Source organism: Octopus sinensis, linkage group LG4, assembly GCF_006345805.1.
Source record: "Octopus sinensis linkage group LG4, ASM634580v1, whole genome shotgun sequence".
Classification (NCBI taxonomy): Eukaryota; Metazoa; Mollusca; class Cephalopoda; order Octopoda; family Octopodidae; genus Octopus; species Octopus sinensis.
In genome coordinates, this window is record NC_043000.1 from 152833641 (window position 1) to 152841140 (window position 7500).

General features: G+C 41.9%; 1 protein-coding gene across 3 annotated transcripts in view; it reads right to left on the bottom strand.

Annotated features, from left to right (window-relative positions):
- LOC115211024 (slowpoke-binding protein-like) overlaps positions 1-7500 on the bottom strand; it is a 43411-nt gene that overhangs the window by 34834 nt on the left and 1077 nt on the right. The gene's annotated exons all lie outside the window — the stretch shown is intronic.

The window sequence follows — 7500 nt, forward strand, 5'->3', positions numbered from 1 at the left end:
GTCCATGTTGGCATAGGTTGGACGGTTTGACTGGAATGGCACGCTGGAAGGCTGCACCAGGTTCCAGTCTGATTTGCCATGGTTTTCTACGGCTGGATACCCTTCCTAATGCCAACCACTCCGAAAGTGTAATGGGTACTTTTACGTGCCACCAGTACGGGTGCCATTTGCGTGACACCAGTATCTGCCACAACTGTGATTTTACTCAGCTTGATGGGTTTTCTTCTCAAGCACGACATAATGCCAAAGGTCTTGGTCATTGCTGCTTGACGCCCAACACTCAAAAGGAGCTCGGCCACTTTGCCTCCATGAGGCCCAACGCTTGAAAGGAACTCAACCACCTCGCCTCCGTGAAGCCCAACACCCGAAAGGAATTTAGCCACTTTGCCTCCGTCAGGTCCAACTCTTGAAAGGTATTCAGCCACTTTGCTTCCATGAGGCCCAGAAGCTCGGTCACTTTGCCTCCATGGGGCCCAACGCACGAATGGAACTCAGCCATCTCGCCTCCTTGAGACCCAACACTTGAAAGGAACTTAGCCACTTTGCCTCTGTCAGGTCCAACACTCGAAAGTTACTCAGCCACTTTGCCTCCATGAGGCCCGACGTTCAAGGGTTGATCTTTTACGTGCCAACAGCACGGGTGCACTTGGTTTGACGGATCCTCTTAAGCAGAGCACATCGCCAAAGGTTTCGGTCTCAAGTCATTGCCTCTGTGAGGTTCAAAGTTCGAAAGTCATGCTTCACCACCTCGTTCCATTTTTTTCCTGGGTCTGCCTCTACCTCAGGTTCCCTCCACAGTTAGAGATTGGTACTTCTTTACACAACTGTCCTTGTCCATATGCATCGCATGACCATACCAGCACACTTGTTTCTCCTGCACATCACATCTAATGCCTCTTATGTCTAACTTTTCTCTCAAGCTGCTTACACTCTGTCAAACATGCACATTGACATTGCACATCCAGCGAAGCATACTGACTTCATTTCTTCAAGCCTATGCATTTCCTCAGCTTTGATAGCCCATACAGTCCTATATTTAAGAGATGATGAATTATGTACGTTATTTACATTATTTACATTCGACGGATATTTGTCCTCATCTTGTTTGTTGTTAGCACAACGTTTCGGCTGATATACCCTCCAAGCCTCCATCAGGTGTCTTGGGGAAATTTCGAACCTGGGTTCTCATTTTTAAGGTATTATTCGATGTTATTATTATTATTATTATTATTATTATCATTATAACGGCGGTGCATCAGCATGGCCACAGCTCTGAGCTGCAACTAAAAAAAAAAAAAAACTACTATTATTATTATTGTTCAGATCACTGCTTGGAATCGAAATCGGAATCTTAGGGTTAGTAGCCCGCGCTCTTAAACACTACACCATCTGCCCGTGAGCATATATCCACCAAATATCCGTCGAATGTAAATAATGTGATAGCCCATGTTTCACTGCCATGCAGCTGTTTTGATAATGCATAACACTATATATAGTAAATCCGCTGAATTACGTGGTCTTGTATTCTTCCAGGACACCAAACAAAATATATAAGCCATAAGCATAAATAAAACAAACAAATGACTGTTCTACTATTTTAATAAGAAGTTAAAAAAAAACAAGGCAATTCATAAGTTTATAACGAACAAGGTAATTCATCAATTTATCAATATTCCTGTGGTGTAATATTGACCAGGGATATTGTAATATTGACCAGAGTATGTCCAGGGTTGGGGTGGGGTTGTCCTCAATGGGATTTTGCCCTGATACCGTAGAGTTTGCCCTCTTTAACTCTAGACAGAGTTTTGTCGAAGAGTAAGGTTTTCTAGGCATGCACGATCATTTCTATGCCATTGTCTTCTATAGTATTGTATGTCTGAGTAAAGTCTAGAGCGCTGGCGATGAACAGTTTATACATACATCTGAAATCCCAGAAGATACTAACCAGTACATATAATTTCCAAATCAACAGTGACGTAGACCGCCTCTAGCTAAAACGAAAATAAGGTGGTAGAGGCTGAGTATCGATCGAAACTGCCTTCGAATGTCGCTTTATATCACTTCGGTAACATCTTTTAAGGCGGCGAGCTGGCAGAAACGTTAGCACGTCGGGCGAAATGCGTAGCCGTATTTCGTCTGCCGTTACGCTCTGAGTTCAAATTCTGCCGAGGTCGACTTTGCCTTTCATCCTTTCGGGGTCGATAAATTAAGTACCAGTGACGTACTGGGGTCAATGTAATCGACTTAATCCGTTTGTCTGTCCTTGTTTGTCCCCTCTATGTTTAGCCCCTTGTGGTTAGTGAAGAAATAGGTATTTCGTCTGTCTTTACGTTCAGAGTTCATATTCCGCCGAGGTCGACTTTGCCTTTCATTAAGTACCAGTTGCGCACTGGGGTCGATCTAATTGACTGGCCCCCTCCCCCAAAATTTCGGGCCTTGTGCTGATTACACAGTCATGGACCCCTATGGATGCATTCCATTGACTCTCTCCGTGAAGTTTTGTGATCCTGACGGTTGATCTTCAAGGAGTCCGCCACTTGGAATCAACTTAAGAAGCACTGATAGCTCAGTTGAGCTTTTCTTCTATCTCATCACAGTCCCATGGTTCACCGTAGTAACGAAGCTAAAGTACGCAGAGTAAAGCCGCTGGAAATCGACCTTGAACTCTGCTGTGTATGCGCATTAAGTTTTAACGTTCAAGCTCACATCCGCTGTTTAATAGCAGTGCTTGGAAGGAAGGTGTGTAGCGTGTGATCGTCGCATTGACCATAACAGAGAAAATTGAGCAGAGAATCTGCATCAAACTTTACCAAAAGCTTGGCAATACTTGCTCAGAGGCCTACACAATGTTTTCAAAAAGTTTTCATCATTCTTGACACAATCAAGGAAACCCGAAAATGTTTTGGGTCAGCTGAAAGCAGTTTTGGCACAAACTTGGCAGACACGCGTCTCATACCCAAATCTTCAGTGATAATCGCCTGAACTGAACCGTAACTTATCTGCACATCCGCTGATAACTCACGGATGGAGATTCGATGATTTCCCCTCACAGCTGCACACACATCTCCGATGTTTTTCTCATTTCTGCTGGTTGTGGGGCTTCCAGAATGTTCGTCAATATCGACATTTTTTCAGCCATCTTGGAAACATCTGAGCCACTCGTACACTTGTGTGCGGCTCATACACTCCTCTCCATACATTTCCTTTAACTTTGCGTAGGCTTCTGCGCAGGTATCACCATGACAACTTTCTCTGTCATGGTCAATGCGACGATCACACGCTACACACCTTCCTTCCAAGCACTGCTGTAAACAGCAGTGGTGAGCTAGAACATTAAAACTTAGTGTGCATGCATAGTAAAGTCCAAGGTCAATCTTTGCCGAGCGGCTTTGCTCTGCGTGGTTAAGCTTCGTTACTATGGCAACAGACCAGATACTTATTGATCAGACTTCGTATATACATATAATCGTTAGTTAATGCACTCACACACACACACACACACACACACACACACACACACAACACACACACACACACACAAACAAGCATACACACACGCATACACATAGTCGTTCCGAAGGTTCTCTACCATTATTATAAAACGAGATCAGTTGAATTCAGGTGAGTTTGTTAACGTGCATTGCGTCCCCACTTTCTCTATCCCGCCTCTTCCCCATCTTCTCACCACAGACGTCTGCTTTCCCCCACTGCATTCAGTAAATCTCGACCTCAGCCTCTTCTCTCTACCGTTAATTGCCACAGGTTTAGATTCCAGGTTAGCTTGACTATTGCTCTTCTGATCATATTCCCAGCCTGCCGGGCCACTCCTGACAATTGATCTACGTATGACGGGACAATTAAGGTAGATTATCAATGTAATATACTGTTATGAAAGTAATTAATATTTTCTTGTCCTTTGATTGCGATATTTTTCAAATGCACTCACAAAGCAACGTACGTATTTGATGATGATGGTGATAATGATAATGATGCTGATGATGGTGGTGGTGATAGTGGTGGTGGTAGTGTTGGTGATGATGATGATGATGATGACGAATACGATGACAACGACGATGATGATATGCAGGAGGAAGTGAATTATGATGACATTTTCATTTCACCTTTGATCACACCTTTTTTAATTCACATTTCTTAATTACATTTTTATATTCTCTAATTAATGAATCTATTGTTCATTTGTAACAAGCCTACAGGCGCGCTCGTGTATGTGATGGAAGGCAGTGTAAGCACAAAATTAGAACAGAAAAAGAACTACTCCTTCCCCTCTCATGTGACAGAATAGCTATTGCCAGGGCGACATTGTTATCCAGTGGGGGGGAAGCACTCCGTCGGTTACGACGACGAGGGTTCCGGTTGATCCGAATCAACGGAACAGCCTGCTCGTGAAATTAACGTTCGGATCAACCGGAACCCTCGTCGTCGTAACCGACGGAGTGCTTCCATCCATAATAATAGTTACGAAGCTAAAAGTTGATCTTAGGTACTGTATTTACCGACTCCTCCTCATCAATGGTCCTTAGGCATTTTCTTTTCCTTGTATTTTCCTAATCATAAAGGTATCCGAAGGAAGCTGATTTCCGCAACTGTTTTTTCTTGCAATCCCATACAGCTATATCTAATCGGTTGTACTGGCTTCCGTCTGTCAATTTGGACCAAACATCTACAAATGTATGTGTAAATTTGGGCAAGATATTTTGAAGAGGGTAGAGGCGCGTGGCTTAGTGGTTAGGGTGTCAGCACCGTGATCGTAAGATTGTGGTTTCGATTCCTGGACCGGGCGACGCGTTGTGTTCTTGAGCAAAACACTTCATTTCACGTTGCTCCAGTCCACTCAGCTGGCAAAAATGAGTAACGCTGCGATGGACCGGCGTCCTGTCCAGCTGGGGAACACATACGCCATAGAAACCGGGAAACCGGGCCCATGAGCCTGGCTAGGCTTTAAAAGGGCGCATTTATTATTTATTTATATTTTGAAGAGGACTGATTGTTGCTCATGAGTGCTGCCCACCAATGTTTATCTGAGAAAGCCGCCAATTTGTGGCAGTATAATTTTGTCTTTGCAGGCGTCACAGGTAGTATGCAAAGAACTGGAACAAATATTGCAAAGCATCATCATCATCATCATCATCATCATCAGCTATTACTATTATCATATTGATATCATCCCTTTGAATGGTCACGATGACCATGAATGCGGTGATGGCGTTTTTGCTGAATATGCGATTTTTTAACTCAACCCTAATTATCAAATTTGTTTACAGCATTCTATGTGAGTGTAGTTGATCGGATTGGTAAGTACTCAAGAATGTATGGGAGCAGAGGAAGAGACCTTAAGGAAGTATGTTGCTGGTAGAAGTGGTGAGGTGCTTTTGACATCAGTACGAGGAGAGGAGATGTTAGCGGAGGAAACGGGAAGGAAATGGAGCCCCCGGAGCTAGAATGCAAAGATTTTAACAGAAAAATGTGGCTGTCGGTATCCATTAGTATCTGTTTCATTATCAATTTCTGTTTAACATTTTTAATTAAATCCAATTTCCTGTTTTCAAAAATTGTTTGGAGCTAAACATAAATAAAAACTACTTGTGACTAACTTCTACTTTCGCAAAGCTATGGTGTCTGTATTGAACCTTGATAAACGAATTAAACTTGGCGCCTGCAAAAATGTGCATAGGAAGAAGATGTCTGCGGATGAATGTTCTCCTTTTCTCCAAAGTATTAGGATAAATATTCAAACATTCCGAAAGCCCTTTGTTGAGGTGAGGGTTGTGGATTTTATTTTTTCATAAAGTAGTCCTTAAAGAAAATATCTTCTAAGTGGAGCTCAGGGGAAATGTACGATTCTGCTTTTAATCACAATAATAATTCTGATGACGATGATAATGACGTCGACGACGACGATGACAACGACGACGACGATGATAATGATGATGATGATGATGATGATGATGATCCTTTCTACTAAAGGCACAAAGCCTGAAATTTTGGGAGAGGGGATTATTCGATTACATCAGCCCCAGTGTTTCACTGGTACTTAATTTATCGATAGGATGAAAGGCGAAGTCGACCTCGCCGGAATTTAAACTCAGAACATAAAGACGGAAGAAATGCCGCAAGACATTTTGCCTGGCGTGCTCACGATTCTGCCAACTCGCCGCAATAATGATAATGGTTTCAAATTTTAGCACAAGACCAAAAATTGTGGGGGGCGGGCAGGTCAATTAGGTCAACCCCAATGCTCAACTGGTGCTTATTTTATCGACCCCGGAAAAACGAGGGGCAAAGTTGACTTCGTAAGGACGGACGAAATGCCGCTAAGCATTTTGCCCGGCGGGCTAACGATGTTGCCAGCTCGGTGCCTTAATAATAATAATAATAATAATATAATAATAATAATAATAATAATAATAATAATAATAATGATGATGATGATTTTTTCGCAAGGGCAGCAGGCTTGGGGGAGAGGGGAGTCGATTATATCGACCTCAGTATTCTACTGGTACTTATTTCATCGACTCCGAAAGGATGAAAGGCAAAGTCGACCACGGCGGAATTTGAGCTCTGAACGTAAGGACGGACGGAATGACGCTAAGCATTTTGTCTGGTGTGCTAACGATTCTGCCTGCTCGCCGATGTTCGAGGGCCAGACATTATTGTGACGACTAAAAGAAAAAAAGAGAAACCAAGATCATAGATATAGCCATACCTGGGGATGCCTGTGTAAATGACAAAGAGCTGGAAAAGATAGAGAAATACAGACTACTAAAAGCCGAAATTGCAAGAATGCAAGCAACGAGGAGAGTAACTGTTATCCCAATCATTGTGTAGGGGCACAATTGGAAATGACATGAGGGCAGAGCAGGCATCAAAAAACTGCTCTATTGGGGACAGCTAGGATTTTGAGATTGGTGTTTGGGTGTGTTGAGTGTCTCCCACAATAAGTTAACATCCAGGTACCAAAGCTTATAATTAACGGTATGAGACCCTGTGAGACCTCTGACAACAGGTTGCTGTCCGCTTCCACAGAATCAACCAGAGCAAGTAATCCCGAGAGCTCTGAGAAGTGAAATAATAATAATAATAATAATAGTAATAATAATAATAATAATAATAATAATAATAATAATAATAATAATAATAATAATAATAATAATAATAATGATAATAATAATAAAGGTGAACTTCCAACCTGCTGTCTCTTGAGGTCTCTGGGTGACTTGGAGCCAACTTGTACAGACGTAAAGCAAAAGTCAAACATAGAACAATAATAATAATAATAATAATAATATAATAATAATAATAATAAATAATAATAATAATAATAATAATATAATAATAATATAAAATCATTTATCTCTGGCTGCCCAGTCCTAGCTAAGAAGGAATATATTCACAGACATGACAGAGTTGGAACCTACATACATTGGAAGCTATGCCAACATTATGGAATAACAACAGAAAAAAGATGGTATAGGCCACACC